The sequence below is a fragment of the Lissotriton helveticus genome, chromosome 7 (assembly GCF_964261635.1).
Source record: "Lissotriton helveticus chromosome 7, aLisHel1.1, whole genome shotgun sequence".
NCBI classification, from domain to species: Eukaryota; Metazoa; Chordata; class Amphibia; order Caudata; family Salamandridae; genus Lissotriton; species Lissotriton helveticus.
In genome coordinates, this window is record NC_136068.1 from 664597284 (window position 1) to 664619085 (window position 21802).

Here is a 21802-nt window from a genome sequence, read left to right on the forward strand (position 1 = left end):
ATAAATGTTTTTGGTTGGTATTCTCTACTGTCTGACTGAATCTTCATTTGTGAAGAATGCTGAGAGGTGGTCGTGAGTGACCCGGGTGGCCCTAATCAGATCACTTCCTTCAAGGCAACCATCTTCTTTGATCATTTAATAAACTGATCGCTTGTTGGAGTAAGAGATGAGAAAGGGTCGTCAGAGGTGTGCAGATTCATTCACTAATGCAGCATTTATTGTGGTGAGCTTTAATCTACCTTTTTGTGCTTCATTTTGAGTTACCCTGTCTGATCTCAAAACTACTTTTAACAGTCGTAGATCGTCATTAGGATTTGGGTGGAGCAGAACTTGGCAGTATAACTCAGCTCTGCTGATCACAAATGGTGCATTGTTTTCCCACTCAGTTTTCTCGTGTACTGCAACACTGGACTTGATTTTACTGGCTGCAAATCTGGCTGGTAAAGTCTCCAGCACAGCTAGGCCCTCGGCCCCATTTGACAGTCCAAGGCAAATCGAGTTTTGGAATGTCAATTTGCAACTCCTTAAGTGGGTTTTAGAAACATTGATTTCTGAGCCAATGTGGTAGAGATGTCCGCACTGCCATTTATGCCTGCCGGGAATCCCTTTGTGGTAAATTCAGTTCAACAATTATATTTTCTGCACAATTTACCTTTGTTAATAGGGCACTTTGTGTTCATGACATGTTTCATGAATACTACTCCCACATAAAATCACCACAATCACTCTGATTGTACCTTGAAATCACAAGTTTGGTCCTATATATGTTTGCAAAGTTGTGGTGACCAAACAAGGGTTCTTTCATAACATTTTCCCAGGATATTAGTTGGCTGAATCCCCTTTTGAGCCTTCCTGGAGATTCCCCTACAATGCCAGTTGTTTTCATCTAGCACATTATATTGTTCTTTTATTCCTATTAATTCCAGTCCTAGGTGAGGTTAGCAACTCACCTTTTATGAAAAGTCTATAAGTAACAATAACAATAGTAATCATAGAAGGCAGTGAATGGTCCACTCCTAATGTATCAAATGCAATATTGAATTTGCTTTCCATAATGTCTTGATCATAACATTCTAATCAACACAGTTGAAAAACAATCAGAGCAAATGTAACCTGCTTACTTAGACCACACAGATCCAATGTACATGTTGTGCCATGCCACCTTCCTGAGACATTTGCTTAGAGACAATTCAATTGTCTATCCCGGCAAAAACGTTTACTCTTGCCTTTTATGAGATTGAGGCCAAAACCAAAAACTTTAATACAAAGACAACTATAAACCTTGTCTACTTCTTATTTCATCCATACCTGTGCTTAATCGATCGTCAAGTACAGCCTTGAACGATCTCATGCTGGCGTAAATATGCATAGTATGGGAACTGAGCATTATGCATAAAATACTCAATTCACACAGTTTCACCATTACAATGACAGTACATAATGATAGAGGTCATTCACGAACAAACGTATTGCAGGAACTGTGTCAATCCAATTTGGCTACCTGTATTGAACTAACAACATTTACATCATTAGTAGCACGACTGATAGAAATTGGCTGGGTATGCATGTAATGTTTTCTCAATGTGCATTTATATATTCAACAAAATTCCTTTTGAATATTTTTTTGTGCATAAAAGCATGATCAGTGTCAATTTATTGTGCAAAATATGTCTATTTTTTTTACAGTGTAAGTGCAATTGAAAGAGATGCATTTGTGCAGTTTTGTATTTTCCTTCTCCAGAAAAGAGGGCTTTGGGCAAGCCATATTCAGTCATTGGTTACTAGTAATGTCATTCCCATTTAGAATTCACCCACAGTCCAGCATTATGCATAATAGACAATTGGTCAGCTGTCTTCAGCTATTGTCAGTTACATTGAAGTTTATGTCTGCCACTTGACAGTCATTTATTTTATGCATTGTCAGGCAATGTGTGTGACTGCATTTTGTCCCAATACTGTATACATTCATGCATCAAAAGCTGGCAGCATTCAATAGGCAAATAAGCGAATTCCTAACATCTATCAAGATGCACAACACACCAGCCCCAGAGGGAGCTGTTGTGTGCATTAAGAGGAGTGAGGCAGAGAAATCGGCATTGCTTCTTACATACAGGGTGACTGCAGCAGAGAAACAAATATTGTATAAAGGAATCTCAAGAACTCTGTTACATAATGGGCATATGTCTGAGTTAAAATGGTGCTCATTTTATGCTTCTTATCACATTGGCTAGCAAAGAAGAAAGTGACATATATAAAGCTTTAGTCTCTGAGCATGTTAGTGAAGCTTAGTGTACATAGGTCCTATTTTTGATACACTGATGCACCCGCACACTGAATGACTCACCTACCTATGCTCGGAGATGATGTGCTGTGAAGGTCCTGAGGGAGCGGGGTTTTCAATATCTCGATCTTTGGGAGTAGTCATTAAATACCCAAGCTACTGGTCTAATGGACCTTTGTTCATTTGATAGAACGCGCAGGTCACCCGATTATAATTTTACCATACTCACCTGGGCCCATAATCAATAACATATAACTTAACCAGGTAACCTTCGCTCTACTATCAGTGTATTTTACCTACTAGGTTCTATACCATTGACTTACCAATCCTTGTCGCTGGTACCTGTAAACCTATTGGATCAGGGTGTTAGATTTGAAGATAGATAGAGAAAATAACATTTGCACTTATATAATAACCACAGACTCGGGAAAGTTTAAACTCTTTATCTACATTTCTTTAATGGTCATGATCCAAAGATTAAACACCAAAAGACTCTCAATAATGTAAATCAAAATCAGAATGTTACTATGCAAAAGATGTATTAAACAGTTTTCAGTCATTTAGCAATAGGGAGGGTAAGAAAAGGAACATAATATGCAATCAAATAATGTCTGAGGATTTATCAAAAGGGAAGGGTAAGAGAAGGAAACATATATATTCAAAGCTTTAACAGCAGGAGGGGTAAAGAGAAGGAAAACAATAATAATGACGAAGCCACACAAATTTATATTTACCCAGAATGGTGTGAAGACCAATCCTGGCCACGGATCAGTAAAAGGATAGGAACCCCAAAAGTTGCAGTTGCCAGTAGGCCAGCAGGTGCAGATCAGAATCAGGACAGGTAAAGCGAATTTGGGTCAGGACAGGACCACCAAAGGTTAAGACCGGCACCCGCAGTTCAGTTGCAACGCCTGCGCTACTCCCTCTCTGCAGCTACCAGTCAGAACCCCGATTGGGTTATCGAATACACTGACAAAGTGCTTCGCCAGCACCTCAGCTTCCCGGACCTCGATTGGGTCAACAAATCTTCTGACAGAGTGCTTCACAGCACCTCTGTTCTTGATCACCTATTGAGTGCGTTGGGTCAGTGACAGGTCAGCTATTCAGACAAGCCGGACTTTTCTTTCTAAGCCTGCTCTAGTTATACTATTAAACAGGTCAGTGTACCACCCCCAAATGTTGCAAGTGTAAGGATCCCCAATTTTGATTGGACAAGAGAATGAGGAGAGGTCATCACATCACACCAAATTGATACCTCAGTGTTGAATAATACTTTTAACGTTACCGCCCATCAATTTATTTTCTCATGACATCTTTATTCCACCCAACAATGGAGAATTTAACATTGAATACATTGTAATACAACGGGTACAGTTTAGCTTCCTCTAGCAGGGTTAAGGGTCAGCGTCCCAGGCACATCTTGGCTGTGACTGTCTTTGGCCTTGATTCAATGACAAATGATTTTAGCTTCTTTCTGGAGCTTGACATGCGCAGAATAGTTTTCCAAAATGGAGTAATGACGCCTCCCAGGCCCAAAATTATCTTAACATGAAAGAATAGAAAGAAACAGTTTTAGAACACAGAATAAATAAAAACACTGTATTCCATGTATTTCTACTCTACACCCATTACTTTATATTTAACTATAGCATTAGGATTTAGGCAGAACGAACAGCCTAGCAAAAGCAGCAGTGTAAGCTTCTTGCATGTGAGAACATAGATCAGCCATATTAGCTCTAGTGCGCAGACGCAAAGAATTCCCTCCAAAGCATAGAATACGTCATGTCACGTGAGTATGACAGACGCATGCGCAGTAGAAAACCCCGCGTAGCAGCAGCCATCTTAGGTGCAAGCATATTACGGTTAGTAAAACACATAAGCAAGCTTCATTTGGACACCCATTTGAGTCGTGCAATGTAATATTAATAGGACAAACATGTTGATTAGTTTATTACGAGTTATTAGAGAGAGCTGAGTACAAGCAAGTCGCTTTACGAGCGCAACCTTGCTCCATCAATCCCCTCTTTGATGATATTTTATATCATCACCAATTAATGAAAAAGATGCCAGCTTCTCACAATTCACCCAATTCAAATTCTTCAAACTTTCTTCTAGGATTTTTCTCATTATTTAAATGATAAGTCTTCATTTTCCTATATATTTTTCCATTTAACTCTTCAAGTTCCATTTCATTGCAGTTTCTTTTCTTTCCTCTTTCATTTACTGTATATCTTTTTCTGTTTTATGACATTTGCAACAAATCATTATTCCAAAAATCAGTAGGGCTATTTCCACCATTGGCATCAGTATTCTACCTACAAAACGTTTTCCTACATTAGAAAGCCAACTACCTATAGAGGAGAGACCATCAGTAAGTCTCTTCCATGCACCATCAACCTCCAGTGGTTTTAGCTCTGTTTCCAAATTAGTAATATTTCTCACATACCTCTTAATTTCAACACTTTAGTCAGGTATGTAAGTGCAACAATGTTGTGCTTTCAACATTCTACACACTCCGCCCTCTTTCGCTAACAATGTATCAAGACAAGTCAATTTTGTAAACCCATTGATCTGATCGCAACCAGTTCGGTATTGACCATCAAGAACCCTCCAGCAGTGTCAGTTGACAACCGATCAACCACTGTTGACAATTTGCAAATTCCTTGTGTATTCAGAGCCACTCCCACTGTAGGTATTAATGCACTAATTATATCACCTACTATTTCCCCCAAACTAGCTCTTTTGCTACGTATTAGTCCTTTAGTTACTTCATTGCTTCCAGTGATTTTACCCACATGATATATCTTTGGGAAAACTATTCCAAAATAACAGCTTCCATACCAGTGATCTGGCAGTTTGTAATAAGGCTTGTTTACACATATAAAATAAATTCCATGAAACACAGGTTCAATTCCATCTTTGAAACCCCAATCCCCAATTACTTTATAATTGTGTTCACATTCACTGGAACCAATGAATATATTGTTATAATAACTTGTTTTCTCTCTATGGAGACAGAGTTTCCCTTTCTTTTCAAAATCCAGCAACATAGCAGAATGAGCCTTGTCACTCGGGGAGTACCCTATATTTTCAGCCCATTTAGGAACTTTGTGATTCCTATTATCTGCCTTTCTTTGGAACTCTCTCTTCTTTCTTCAACCATATTCAAAAATATTTTCTCCTTTTCATGTAAAATCCATGTTAAATTATTCTTGTGTGCTTCAGCTATATTTATTTTGCCTATAGTTAGAAAATATTCACCCATATAATGGGTTACATCACTCTTAGTATGTACAGGATTCAGGTTGCTACGTATAGGAATTTCAGAAAATATCACTGTCACTGATTCCTTCATAGGCTTGTTAGTCCCTCCATAGTATAGCCATGTCGTCATTTGTATCCCAGCGCTGCTCTGGTGATCTGCTATAGGTGCTGTACTGAGGAGAAGCCCTGCCCACATTTTTCATTGGTTTGTGTCTTTGTCCTTCAAAAAGGCTGTCTTCTGATTCCTCCATAGTCTTGTTAGTTCTTACTTAGTACAGCCATGTCAACGTTTGTATCCTTCCATGGCTACTGGCCCCTTTACTTCTGTTCTTACATGGTAAGAACTATTTTCTTTAAGAAGTTAGTCCTACGTGAGGCACTACGTGGTTTAATTACATTCAGCGCGCTGTGAACGCTTTCACTTTCTAAGTTGCCAGGACAATTGCGACCGCTTGTCTCCTATTGCAGACAGTGCATGCTTTCCTGCAGGGGACCACTTTTCAACTCTCTGCTGTTTCTACTCCTCATCACCGGGCGCCGTGCTTAATATTTTAGCCCGTGTAGTATCTTCCTTCTCCAATACCACAGCCCGGTTTCATAACAACACGAGCGCAATAAAAACAATGTTGGCCACACCTTTTTTTTCCTTTAGATTAAGTGGCCTCTTTTATAGAGCACCGATGAAAGCCGTAAGTAATTAGCAAAATGGCGTCAGCAGCTTTTTTCTTCATCCCCAACACCTCAGTAATAAAACTACCATTATTTCATCAGCAACAGCACAGTTTGTTTGCTTGCCACACACATCTCACAGGTTCCAATCGCTCAACACATAAAAAGAGGTAGGTTTAAAGCTTACTAACGCAAAACGATAGAAAAACTAATTGTAGATTGTTTGAGCAATACTACAATAAGTAGATTGATTTTGGAATGTTGACGCCATACAATCTTTCCTCCACTGTTAATATTTCAATGTCGGGGGAAGTGGCTAGCAGCCAAGGAGAATGGCCACTGCCTAACGAAGCTCCAGTTCCCTGTATTCCTATCCTGCCCTATCCTACGCTATCCACAGCTAGAAATTTGCTAAGAGTGCTATGACTCCCTACCTACCTCCCCCCTGAGATGATTGGCCGGTCCGGTGGCGTGTGTGAAGTTTCTGACACCTGTTTCCAGAACGATAATGGCGGCTCCCTGAGGATAAGTGAGGGAGGTGCAGCCTGTACGGAGTCGAGGTGCCAGCAACTTGTAGAATCCAGTGGCGGCGCGGCGGAGCCCCGTCCACAAAGGAGAAGCTGGTGATGCCCGTGGGAGATCAAGCGGCACTGCCTTTTTCACAGCCGCCCCACCTGCGGAGCATTGGTGAGTGCCGAGGAGACGTGATGGAGGCAAGAGGCCCCGGATCAGCGACACGGGTGCTGTCGGACATAGAGCAGCCGGCACAGACCTCAAGGGCGTGAGGGTGAGAAAGCCTGGCGGGAAGTGATTGACTGGCACTGCCGGGTATTGAGGCCAGGCCCGGAAGCTCAACCGGCACACCTGACTGCGGGGAAACAATGGCGGAAGGGGACACGGAGGCCAGAAGATTGCTGTAGGCGGTGCTCTGCCGTAAATCGAGGCCCCGAATTTGAGGCCTACTGCAGATCTTGCAACCAGTGAGGTGCTGGGGGTGAGAGAGCTGCAAGAGGGGCGTTGACTTGAACACTGGGTGAGGGGCTCCCAGAAATGAAAAGAACACATGGGGGATTGCTCAGCAGGAACAGCTCAAATGGACATATCTGCTGCCCTAGGTGCCTGAGGTTATAGAGCGGCAGGGTCTGCATAGACGCACGAGGGGCCTGAGTCTCCTGCTGGACTTGATACAACTGTTTAAAGATTGACGCCCATTTGAATGCCCGAACAGCTGGACATGAGCAGGACTGGTAGTTCCATGGGGATCGGGCGCTCCACTGAAAGATAGAGACTGGGGGCACAGGAGGAAGCCATGAGATAAGACTGTCCCATCTTCAAACACTCACCCTGGAGGAACCCTGTAGGGTGCACAGTCTACCAACCGCTTGAGGCGCAGTTTTTCCTTTAGTCCACCCACTGAGAGCGGACTGGGGCCTGTGGTGTCTGATGATATGATATAAAGACCTGACTTGGATTGTGTAATTTAGTGAGACGTCTTGGCTTAAAGACTGTGACTGTCCTGGACCAAGGCGAATATAAGGAGGTGCCTGGTGAGTGAATCCAGGAAGAGGCACTTGCTGGCAGCGGTAAGACAGGAGCACAAAGGCAAAGCCTGACTTAGGCAGTGATTGCAGCTGCAACCTTCCGGGGGGACCTCATGCCTAGCGGAAGAGTCTGACCTCCAGAGCTGGCGACAGGGGCAGGAACGGCTGAGAGATGGTTCAGAGGAGTTGTATTACTGTCTGGATATTCCTTTTACCAGGTTGCATATACCCCTGGAGATGGGCTGTGACCTTAACTGATGTGCTACCAGTTTACCCACACTCATGGCTTCGGGCGGGAAGGGTCCCAAGGCTAACGCTCAAAAACAACTTGCCAAGTTTGCTTGGTCTAAGGCAGGAGAAAAGGTGATCTGGCACAGATGGAGAAAGACGGGGGGCCGCTGCACCCAAGCAGGGATCAGAGCCAGCCTTGCATGATGTTATGGTGGCTATTAATGGGGTGCGTGCCTCGCTGGACTCGGTGACGGTAGAGGTCTCCCTTATCAGGGCAGATTTAAGGAAGATGGATGACAAAGTAAAGGAGCTTAAGATAGTTACAAGTGCCCTGCAGACGTATTCCTCGGAACTATAAACGTAGGTGCTCGAATTGCAAAAGAAGCAGGAGCGGATGTCCCAAAACTCAGATGATTATGAAGGTCGGGCACCCGCAACAATAGGAGTTCCGGAGAGAGCGGAGGGGCCGGCCGCAGACCTATTTGTGGAAGATCTGGTTACCAACCACCTCAGGCCTAATACTCTGTCCAGCTACTTTTAAATTGAAATGGCCCACATAGTGCCAGGTGGTAGGCCGAATCCGGGAGCACCGCCAAGGCCCCTCATATCCCAAGAGTTTAACTGTCGGATAGGAACATAATCCTTCAGACAGCAAGATCTAGTACCCCGCTGAAAATAGATAACTACGAGGTTGCCTTCTTTCCAGACTTCACGGCTAAGGTTCAGGCTCAGCGGCGCAGCTTTCAGGCGGTTAAGAGGGAACGGCGCGACCAAGAGGTTATATATGTGATGCTCTTTTCTGCAAAGTTGCGAGTGGAATCAGATGGTAAATGGTTCTTTGAGTCACCAGACGCAGTTTGGGACTGGATGGAAGGATGGAACACGGTTGGGGGACAGAGAAGAGATTGTTCTGGTAGATCTGGTTACCCAAGAGGTTACCATTCAGAGACAATGACTAATAGCTCAGCGGAGGAGGATTCTCGGCCAATGGAGCAGGAGTGAAGACCCCTAGAGAAGGCAGTGCAGTGATGGCACCATGTTGAGAGCGTAAGTATGGGGGAGGGGGGGATGGGGTGTGAAATACCCATTGGTGTGAGAAAGAATAGAGTTGATCCAGTATACAAACCGAGACTGTTGGGATGAATAAATGTGATTTGATTGAGACTAGCACAATGGGAATAGTGGACGGCTAACACTAAAGATGATTGTGATGTGAACACAAGGGGACGGGAGTTCAATAACCCAGTGCATTTTCAGCATTTCAGGGGGGGTAAGAGGCACTCTGCCATGTTCGGGAGTGGGTCGTTTTAAATCCACGGGTAGGGTGGCAGGGGGGGTAGGGGTTAGGGGGAGGGGTAGGAGGGGGAGTTTAAATGTTTCTTGCTTTATTGGTGCAAAATGTGGTGTTGATCAGGTATTGCGAAATATAGCCTTACGTAAGCTACAGCGACTTAAGATGAGTGGGGTACTGCAAAATTTTTCTCACTTCAAATTCATCCGTAGGTTGGAAATTTGGGTTACAGGTGACTATGGGGGGGGGGGGGCTAGAGATTGGGTACTTTCTGTATTGACATGGAAAATTAATTGATTGGGCGATAAGATCAAGAGGGGAATTGTGCAACACTACTTGAAGCGTCAGGCACCTGATGTGGTTTTACTGCAAGAAACACACCTGGTGGGACAGAAGACTAAGGCCCTCACCAGATGGGGATAAAAACTTCTGATACATGCAGACTACACAACAGGATTGCGTGGGACGGCAATTCTGTTAAAAAAGACTACACCCATTATAGTTCATAAGATGTGGACCGATCCGAGAGGCAGGTTCGCGGGGGTTGAGGGCCAATGGGATGGTAGAGATATAAATATACCTTCGGTTTACTTACCAACAGCTCTGGGTAAAACAGCGCTTGAAGACCTTGGTTGAATGCTGACGGGATTCAGGGAAGGAACATTAATCATGGGGGCGGACTGTGACTGGTTATTCTCAGCGTATCTAATAGGCATTTGGAGTATTTTGTTACGTTGAAATGTGCTGAAGTTTTCTCGGATCCTTTACTGGTGATCAGAATTCTGTCGCTGTGAGCTGCACGTTCTACCAAATACATGAGTGATGCAGTAAGAGACTTTGTGTAATGTAACTGGTGCTTTCGTAAAGCTCTCCAATACGTTTGCGCTTTGTAAAACTATAGAAAGAGAGAAAGCATGGCATGTAGGGGTCTTGATTGGGGCCATGTGTGCCTGACTTAAGGTTCCGGCAGCATCTTCTGAAACGCAATGGGGTGATTCGGTCACCTGTGAAAGGATAAGAGGTGGTTGAGTCGCCTAGTCCGGGAGAGCGTGGTAATTGTATTTATAAAGTGTTTACTACCAGTGTAGAGGTGTCGAGTATGATGCCACTCCAGAACCCACAGTGAATTAGTCATGGATTAGTGTGATAAATTATGTGTTAATTTGAGCTGTGGACAGTCTGGTAGTTGTATTGAATAGGTTGACTTTAGCTAGGGTGACCTGGTGTACCGGATTTGACGGAAAAGTCCCGGTTTTCACCAGCTGCCCTAGCAGATTTTCAGGAAATTTAGCTCATGTCCCGGTTTTTAGAGAGGGTCGAGTGAAAACGGTGTGATAGATCTTTAGCCATCTATACCATATCTTTTGCTGCACAGGGGTATAGCCACACAACCCTTCCAGATGCCCATATGCAGTCCTAGCCGACCCAGCCAGAATATTGCAACAACAACGCAAAGAGATAGATCTAAAGGTTGCTAAAGGTAGCTCCTCGGATTTTAGATTTTAATTTGTGCCGTATTGTTCAGAATTTAATTTTTTTTTAAAAGAAAGCAACTTGCACAACCTGCCTACCTGCCCTTGGTGTCCCCCTGGTCCGTCACAGCATGTGCCGATTGTACGGAGGGGCCCAATCACCAACTAGACTCACTTCTGGTCTCAGACACCGGTTAGCGCCCCACACACACTGCTGACAGCGGTCCCGCCCACTCAGGGATAAAAGAGAGTGCGACGAGCGGACGTCCGCAGCCAGAATATTGCAATAACAACGCAAAGAGATAGATCTAAAGGTAGCTCCTGACTCACTCGGATTTTAGATTTTAATTTGCGCCGTATTGTTCAGAATTGAAATTTGTTTTTAAAAGAAAGCAACTTGCACAACCTGCCTACCTGCCCTTGGTGTCCCCCTGGTCCGTCACTGCATGTGCCGACTGTACGGAGGGGCTCAATCACCAACTAGACTCACTTCCGGTCTCAGACACTGGTTAGCGCTCCACACACAGTGCTGACAGCGGTCCTGCCCACTCAGGGAAAAAAGAGAGTGCGCCGAGCGGACGCGCACAGCCAGAATATTGCAACAACAATGCAAAGAGATAGATCTAAAGGTAGCTCCTGACTCACTCGGATTTTAGATTTTAATTTGCACCATATTGTTCAGAATAGAAATTTGTTTTTAAAAGAAAGCAACTTGCACAACCTGCCTACCTGCCCTTGGTGTCTCCCTGGTCCCTCACGGCATGTGCCGATTGTACGGAGGGGCTCAATCACCAACTAGACTCACTTCCGGTCTCAGACACTGGTTAGTGCTCCACACACACTGCTGACAGCGGTCCCGCCCACTCAGGGATAAAAGACAGTGCGCCGAGCGGACGCGCGCAGCCAGAATATTGCAACAACAACGCAAAGAGATAGATCTAAAGGTAGCTCCTGACTCACTCGGATTTTAGATTTTAACTTGTGACGTATTGTTCAGAATTGAAATTTGTTTTTAAAAGAAAGCAACTTGCACAACCTTCCTACCTGCCCTTGGTGTCCCCCTGGTCCGTCATGGTGTGTGCCGATTGAACGGAGGGGCTCAATCACTAACTAGACTCACTTCCGGTCTCAGACACCGGTTAGCGCTCCACACACACTGCTGACAGCCGTTCCGCCCACTCAGGGATAAAAGAGAGTGCGCCGAGCGGCCGGGCGTAGGCAGAATATTGCAACAACAACGCAAAGAGATAGATCAAAAGGTAGCTCCTGACTCACTCGGATTTTAGATTTTAATTTGCACCATATTGTTCAGAATTGAAATTTGTTTTTAAAAGAAAGCAACTTTCACAACCTGCCTACTTGCCCTTGGTGTCCCACTGGTCCTTCACGGCGTGTGCCGATTGTACGGAGGGGCTCAATCACCAACTAGACTCACTACCGGTCTCAGACACCGGTTAGCGCTCCACACACACTGCTGACAGTGGTCCCGCCCACTCAGGGATAAAAGAGAGTGCGCCGAGCGGATGCGCGCAGTGGCGCGCCGGTGGCGTGCCAAAGGCAAGCCCCTCTGCGCCTGTCAGTGCCCGAGCATCGCCATTCACCACTCCCCCTGTTAGTTTCCTACCATATCACCCGCATGTCAGCTTAAGATATACCCGATCGGAGCTTCTCGCATTTAACTCGTCCTCTCACAATAAAATCAGACAAAATCAGAATCAGCCCCCTCTGTCCCATCTCAAACAACTCTTTTGCCTGAATGGCAATGCCCGCTCTCTCCCCAAACATTCCCTTGAAATATGGGCACTATTAGACCAAGAAAAACCCGATCTCTTTTTCATCAAGAAAACATGGCTTCACGAAATATCCACCCCTGACATAGCCGTAGCACTCCCCATCGGTTATAACATCCTGAGATCGGATAGGACTGGCAAAAGGGGTGGCGATACAGCAATAATCTACAAATCTTCGATGAAAATTCATATGATCGACACACACACAGCAAGCTGGGACGAACTTCTCATTTTCTCTCTCGACTTAAACAATAAAGAGTCATGGAAAGGAGCTCTTGTTTATAGACCCCCTGGAAACAAATCCAACTTCGCCTCACAGCTGTTGGATATCTTAGCTCCCCATGTCTTAGCTTGCAACTATTTCCTCCTAATAGGGGACTTCAATCATCATGTCGAACTGCGACACGACCCTCACACCATCAAGCTGATTACGAGTATTAATTCATTAGGCTTGACCCTATTAGAAACCGGTCCCACACATATCGCAGGACACACCTTAGATATCGTATGTACAAACTTCCGGGGAATTCAGATAGTTGAGCTTTATCCAGTTATATGGTCAGACCATTCCATACTTAAGTTTAATATCGCTGTGAATTTCATACCATCAGACCATCGAAAGGAAGTGAAAATGATCCGCTCCTGGAACAAAATCACCCCGGATTCATTTACCAGTCTTTTCACCTCTCCTCAAATGACCCAACTCACTGACCCTAACAAGGCGGCTACTGACCTCGACTTGGCAATCACCACAGCCCTAGACTCCATAGCCCCGAAACAGGCAACCAAATGTCCCAACAAACGATCCCCCTGGTTTACACCAAATCTAAAAACAGTAAAACAGGCCACAAGAATAGCTGAGCGACAATGGCGTAAAACTAAAAACTTATCGGATAAACAACAGTATAAAGCTCTTCATAAAGAATATATGAATCAAATAGCATCAGCAAAGAAAATCTATCTTGCAACCAGAATTAATCAAGCTGGGAACTCACATAAAAAGCTTTTCTCTGTAGCAAAAGAATTCTCAAACCTTCCATTGTGTCATCCCCCAATCACGGAGTCCCAAGAGTGGGTAAATACCCTCTCCACCTACTTTAAGGACAAAATAAATGATATACACAAATTATTTTCCAAATTGACTCCATCCACCTCCGACAAAAGGTCATCCAGCCTATTATACAAAGAGCAATCCCTACCGCATAATGTCCTACAAGAATTCGGTTTATTTTCAGAGGAAGAAGTAGGTGCCACAATGAGGAAAGCCAAATCAGGGTCCCCAGCTGATCCAGCATCTGCCCAGATCCTGACCAAAATCTCCCTGGCCATGATCACTGAGTTAACTGCAACTCTGAATCTCTCACTAGCCCAATCCACCTTCGCCTCGATATGGAAAGAGGCTATAATCAGACCGATTTAAAAAAAGAACAATGCCGACCCAATACAACACTCAAATTACCGCCCTATTTCCCTCCTTCCCCTTTTTGAGAAAATTATGGAGTCGCTAATAAACAAACAACTAATCAAACGTCTGGAAGACAATAAGCTGCTGGACACATCCCAGTGTGGCTTCAGAGCTTTTCATAGTACCGAGACTGCCCTACTCGAGGTAGTGGACAACATCCGTTTGTCCATGGACGCAAAACAATCAGCCATCCTGATCCTACTCGATCTGTTGGCAGCCTTCAACACCATCTCACATAGTATTCTTTTAGAGCCCTAGCTGAGATTGGTGTTGAGGGCTCTGCCCTACTTTGGATCCAGAGCTATCTAACCGGCAGGTTATCAAGGGTCAAAATTGGACCTTTCTCCTCAGCTAGTGTAGAAAAGGATAAAGATGTCCCTCAGGGATCAATACTAAGTCCCACCCTTTTTAATATATATCTATCCCCACTAGCTAAGGTAATCAGAGCATATGACTTTGATACTGTGTCTTATGCCGATGACACTCAGATCTTAATCACCTTAGGTCCCAACCCCTCGAACACGATACTCTGATTCCAACAGTGCATGATTTCCATAAAAGAGTGGATGACTAACAACTACCTGATGCTAAACGCCGGAAAAACCGAAATTATGCTATTTGGAAATGCGCATAAATATTGGACAAACGAATGGTGGCCACCTGCACTTGGTCTCTGCCCTGCCCCTAAAAACTCAGTCAGGAATTTGGGAGTTACCATCGATGACAAACTATCCATGTCCTCCCATGTAAACAAAGTGGTGCATGCTAGCGTAGGACTAATGCGCAGCCTCAGAAAGATCTTTAAGTGGATACCGCTATCATTCCGTAGACCCCTAGTACAGGGTCTAATTGTAAGCCGTCTGGAGTACGTAAATGCACTACTAGCGGATGTCAATGAAAGCTCCTTAACCAAGCTTCAAACCCTCCAAAATACAGCAGCCAGACTGGTCCTGGACCTTCCACCCCGCACTCCTTCGGCCCCATGTCTGAAGAAATTGCACTGGCTCCCCGTAAGAAAATGAATTAAATTCAAAATCTGCTGTCTGGTCCATAAATCTATAAATGGCCAGGGACCAAAGTACCTGGAAAGAAAACTCCAGGGGTTTCGCCCAGTTAGAACCCTCCGTTCCTCAGACAAACGCCTTCTAATAGTTCCAAAAGTACGTACGGCTAGAAATGGGGACAGAAGGTTTTCCATAATAGGATCCACTATCTGGAACACCTTACCATTATCAATCAGAAATGACCCAAACCACAAAACATTCCGCAAGAATCTGAAAACATGGCTCTTTTAGATCTTGTGCTACCTTTTCACCCTATTTCTTCCTGATTTTGTGCAAGCGCTATGAGACCTATTGGTGATTTATGCGCTATACAAATTCAAATACAAATACAAATACAAATACAATATGACTCTGATGATACAGTGGATCAATGCCTGCCGAGGCCTAAAGGGAAATCTGATGGTCAAATGGCTGGATTTGCGAAGTCAAAAGGACTGGCGGATATAGGCTGGGCGCTTCAACCCACTGGGAACTTATATACATACTTTTCTTTTTTTCCTGATCTCACCAAAGACTCTGGCAGATTTAACAAGTCGATTACACTGAGCCGGGAGCCACTCGATTCACTGCGTTTGTCTAGCCCACCACGGCCTTCCTCTTGATCCCGAGGACTGGTGTAACCATTGGACGCTTCAAGATTTGCAAGTTTATTAACTGTTTAACAACTGTTTATCAAGTGCAGACGACGACCCCAGGCTAACAGAGGAAGCCAGATGTTATTGTGGGATTCCTCTTGCGCTAAACTAGCCATACATAAAGCAGCTTCGAGCCAGCTTTCTCTAGTGGGGGAAACCGGATCCTTCCATCTAATGCATATCTCCCTTCTGGCCACGATCACAAGGTAAAGAAGCAAATTGAGATGGGACTGTAAAAGTGACCTTATAGCATGGCTATTCTGCCCAAATAACACCAGGTGGAGATCCATCTCTAAATGTGTTTGAAAAATATATGTCAAATTATCCCCCACGTCTTTCCAAAATATGGCTAAATCTGCACATTGAAAAAACATATGAATGTCGTCCACCTTACTGATAGAAGACCTCGGGCATACTGGAGCAAGAGCGGGTACAAATTTGGCAATCTTGGCCGAGGTATAATAAAGCCTGTTTGAAACAAAGAAATGATTTTTCTTAAGCCTAGCAGGCTTAATAAATGTATACAATAACTTTAAAGAAATTTCAAAAACATTTCCGATATCTTGGGCAAGTGGGGTATAATTCCATACTGATGACTGAGGGGGGACCTCATGGTCCTCCGCTTCAAGAAGGCTTAAATACCACAGGGATACTTCTTTTTTCCTTGGACGTGAGTCTTGAAATAACTGCTCGAGTTCCCAATTCTCTAGTGTCTCTCGAGATCTGATGGTCAAATGGCTGAATTTGTGAAGGCAATGGGACTGGCGGATATAGGCCGCGCGCTTCAACCCACTGGAAACTTATACACATACTTCTCAAATGTGCACTGTAGCTTGTTGCGCATTGATTACTTTCTTACGCACATGTGTGCCATAGGAAATTTTTCCCAGTCTCGAGTCCTGCCGCGAGACATATCGGACCACTCCCAGTCTGGGTAGACTACACACATTGGGAGCGCCAGATGCGTACCACCATTGTAATCAATCCCTTGCTCTTACATATCCCAGGCAAAAGGGAGGAACTCCGCACGCAGTCAGAGAACTATTTTACTGAAAATGTGGGCTCAGTTGAGTCCATGCACACAATTTGGGAGGCATATTAGGTAGTCCAGAAAGGCCAAGCTCTATCTTTGAAGAAGGGGTATATTGCCAAGAAGCGTGAACTTCTGGTCCAGGTGGAGGAAGGCCTCCTAGTGGCAGAGCGGGAACATGCACGAGATACCTCACCAGACACTAGCCACAGACTTTTGCTGAAGCAGGATGAATATAGGATAAAAACTAGGGAGCACATGCTGGCCAAGTATCGACATACCCAACATAGGATATATGAGATGGGAGATAGAGCAGGCAGACATTGGTGTGGCTGGAAAGGCATGAACAGGGTACGAGATGGGTTCATAAACTGAGGACGCCAGAGGGGGACACAGTGACACTCCCACGGGAAATTGCTGAGGCATTTGCTACCCACTTAGAGAGGGTGTACCCCCACTCTACCCATTACACAGCTGAAGATTCGAGAAAGCTCATCCAGGAAAGTGACATACCAGCCCTCTCAGATGAGGAGAGAGACCTTAGATGGTGACCTCTCACATGACAAAATCAGCAAGGTCATAGGGCAGATTAAAGCAATGGGGCCCAATGGCATCCCAATTGAGTTTCTGAGAGCTACTGCCTCTCTAACTGTGCCGAACCTGAAGGCCATGTATTTGGAATCATAAACCAGGTAAGCAACCAGATAGATGTAGTTCCTATAGACCTATCTCATTGATAAATGTAGCAGCGAAGGTTTTAGCTAAGGTTCTGGCCAACAGGTTAGTGACGGGTATTACATCATTGGTTCACCTGGACTAGTATGGTTTTATGCCAGGGAGGAATAGGGCCCTCAATATCGGACGTTTGCATAACATGCTGGCTCAGAGGGAATATATCGAGGAAGGCGCTGCGGTGCTGTCTCTTAACGCTTCAATGGCCTTCGATTCCATAGAGTGGCCCTAGTTGTTTGAGGTCCTAGAGAGGGTGAGACTGGGTCCTAAATTTATAGCTTGGGTGAAGCTGCTATACACAGACGTTTTGGGGCAGGTGAGGGTTAATCGATACACGACCCGTACATCTGGACTACGCAGAGGCACTAGGCAGGGATGCCCGCTGTCCCCGCTTCTGTTCTCCATTATGCTGGAGCTCCTCCCGCATGGGTGCGCTGAGTTGTGATGGTGCAGGGGATTCCCTGGGCGGCTGATGTGGAAGACTGTATATATCTCTATATGCCAATGACGTACTGCTGTATTTGGCATCCCCGTACAAGTCAATAAGTGTGGTACTTGACATCTTCACAAATTTCGGAAAATATTCCGGGTATGCGATTAACTGCCACAAGTCTGTCTTGTTTATGCTGCATGGTCCGGTTCCCCGGCTGCCCGCTGGGTATACAATAGCGGTAGCAGAGGAAGGCTTTCGATATTTGGGGATTTTCATTACTCTGGATCAGGCTTGTTTCTATAGCTCCGATTTCGCTCCCCACTAGCTCGTCTGCATGCGGATGTGAAGCATTGGAGAAACTTCCTTCTCTCGCTGGTAGGGTGAGCTGCACTCTTTAAGATGTTGGCTCTCCCACACTTCCTTTACATCCTTCAAAGCTGCCCGCATAGACTCCATGATTCGTATTTGAAGTCAGTGGAGGGGGAAATTCAAATGCTGCTGTGGGATGGGAGGGCCCCCCGAGTGGCGTTAAAGAAACTTGCAAAAGGGTGGTAGGACGGGGGCATAGCTTTGCCTGACTTACACCTCTACTACTGGGTGGTACAATTAGTGACCGTAAACCACTGGATATACCACCCCTCCGATGACCCAGCGTATGGTCTCGACCGTTATCAAACTGACCGCTCCGGGTATCTGGTAGCCCTTCACAATACTGATAGGAAGAACAAGCAGAAACTTTTTGGACCCAACATACATTCGCTGGACGTTTTGCGCTTAGTACATTCCCGTCTGGGCTGGGCAGGCGTCCTTTGTATGACGGCGCCGTTGTGGTACACAAAGAAATTGGGAATGCTGTGCTATCAGCCCATGTTTGATAAGTGGGACATTATAGGGATCTCGGTGGTGAAGGACCTATATCGGAAGGGTGCTGTACTGACATTTGGGGAGCTACAGAACCGATATCACTTGGCCCAGGGTGAACTGTACGGATATTTGCAAATTAGACATGCGCTTCTGACCTCTTTCCCATCCTTTACGGACATACGTCATTTGTCTCCATTGGAAGACCGGTTGTTAGATATGCCCTTAAGTTCCAAGGCAATATCCCTCGGATATAGAAAGCTATGTAATAACTTGCCGGACACCTTTCCATGGCTCAGGGAGTGGTGGCAAGACATTCTGGGCCTAATAAGGGACGAAGACTGGCAGGCGGCTCTTATGTCTCTTTGAGAAGCGGCCTTCACACTTAAGTTTAGGCTCATATAGCTACTTCACCTATCATATATGACAGGGAAGACCTTGACTAAAATTGGTTCTAGACCAGACGACCTATGTCTGAAAGAGTGGAAAGCAGGATACTTTTTATCATATCATGTGGAGCAGCCCGAGAATACGTACACTCTGGGAGGGAGGCTCGGACCATATGCAACTGCCCCGACCCCCATCAGGTGGGGTTTCGCCCCGCCCACTCAATGGAGGCGGTAGTGACTGCGGTACTAGACACCCTCCGAGATGGCGTAGACAAATGCTTTCCCCAGGCCCTGGTACTCCTGGATTTGTCGGTCGCATTTGACACGGTCGATCATTCCATCTTGACCGACCGTGTCATCCAGGCCGGTGTTCAGGGCACAGCAGACAGTTGGCTGAAGTCCTTCCTGGAATCTGACTCGGAGAACTAGTCGACACCAAACAAATCATCACATGCGGGTTCCTCAGGGCTCCTCCCTGTCACCCCACTCGTTTAACATCTACATCCTCCCCTTAATTCAGGCTCTCAAAAATCAACGAGTAACGGTGTTCAACTATGCAGACGATTTGCAGCTGATCTTTTCAATCGACAACTCCGAAGTATCGATCTCCAACTTCCAGTCAACTATGAGGTTCATCCAAGCTTGGATGGACCAGAACCACCTAAAACTGAACCCGGAAAAAAACGAGCTGGTTCTCACTGGAGACAGTGCCAGGTATTGGGGCCTACATTTCTGGCCGTCTGACTTAGGCTAAGCCCCCATCCCCTCCTCCTCTGCAAAGACACTTGGAGTTACCTTGAACAGTGATCTCTCACTAAAAACGCAAGTAGGCCAGGTGGTCTCCAAGTGCTTCCTCCAACTTAGGAAAATTCGGAAACTGCGGCGACTCTTAACATCGGAAGCCATTACTCAGGTGGTAATCGAGACTGTGATCTCCCACCTGGATTACGCAAATTCTGTCTACATGGGCCTACCCCTTTTCCTTCTGAAACGTCTTCAGATGGTACAGAATTATGCGACCAGACTGATTCTGAATCAACCCAGATGGCTACCTGCTACCCCTTTACTGATGAAACTCCACTGGCTCCCCGTGGCCCAGCGATGCACCTTCAAGACAGGTCGCAAAATTTTCCAATACCTTCACAGTAAGTGCCCAAAGTTTATTAATAAACTAGTCATTTGCGCTGTGCCCACCTGGGCCTCTTACAGATACTGTCATTTAAACGTAAACGCTCTGGTGGCTGCAGATTTGGAACACTGGCTCCCCCTCTGTGGAACACTCTCCCCCTGGAAATTCTGTCTTGCTCAGACCTACTGACATTCAGGAAAACATTAAAAACCTGGCTCTACACACAAGCATATCGATAAAACTTCGGTTAACCCCTCGGTCAGCCACGTCCTCTGTCTCTGTCAGCGCCAGGAAACCAATCGGTGTTAGCGCGCTTTACAAGTTATTGTTAACATAACATAACATAACATGCAGACAGCCCTGAGCAAAGAGGTAGAGGTAGTGTTGACACCACAATTGGGACTGCTTAATATATGGGAGGCGACTGATCTCACTGAAATTGAACAACAGTTCACAAAACTGGGCTACACATTGGTTAAGCGGGAGCTGGCGAGGAGATCCAGTGTGCCGCCTATCACCGTGTGGGCAAAGGAAATGAACAGGTGCATGCTGGCGGAGACCGAGGTGTTTGTGGCCAGGGGATGCCATAAAAATTGGGATCGGAAGTGGTCAATGTGGAACAAACATTGTGGTGAGCCTTGTATATCCCCTGGAGTGGAATTGGAGATGCGGAGAAATGTTGAGAACAATGTTGCTTTGTAACGATTAATCTGTTTATTGCTTGCCTGGAAACTCTTTGACTTGATTTGGAAAGTGTTGTATGCTTATGTATGTAAGGCTGTAAAATACAAATAAACAAATGTAAAAATAAAAAAAATATTTCAATGTCGTTTTTTCAGAGAAAACATTGCGTATTTCTTCTCAATCAGGCTTGGTAATTGCAGAGAGTGCCTGTTGCATACTCTGGGAGGTAAATGAGGCAAGGTGCCTTAGCGTCACAATATTGATGAAACAGTCACATTTGCGGTTCAAAACCAGTCTATCTCACTTTCGAGGAAAGTCTATTTATTTATTAAAATTCCCCCTAAACAAAGAAATCTAGAAAGACTGCGCAAGCCATCCAATGGTCAATGCCCTAAAACATATTTTCTCTCATATCACGCTATGCAGAAACGTAGAAAGCGGTCTGTGTTCTCAGGTTAGATCGCTCACTTCTGACACCGTGGGCGTGTCTCCCTCTAAGCCAAACCTTTCAAAACTGTGAGCACTGGGCTAATTAACAGTTAAGGGCGCTCTCCGGTAACGGGCCACACTCAGGCCCTTGGAATTTTTGTAGCAAAGCAAGGACAGGAGCATAGGGGATAATAAAACTTCTCTTCGTGCTTTGCAAGAGCTTCTCTGTTCAAACATTGCTTTAGTTACTGTTGCCAAAACTGTGCTTCTGAGGAGCCCGAGGGAGGAAAAAGTGGGCATCTGGTTGTATTGTTTGCTCAAGAGACACGCACACGTCACTGTTTACTAGTAAAAATATTTTTCAAAAATAATGTTCAGAAAAGCTTGGAGCATATGGTATATTTACTCTTAA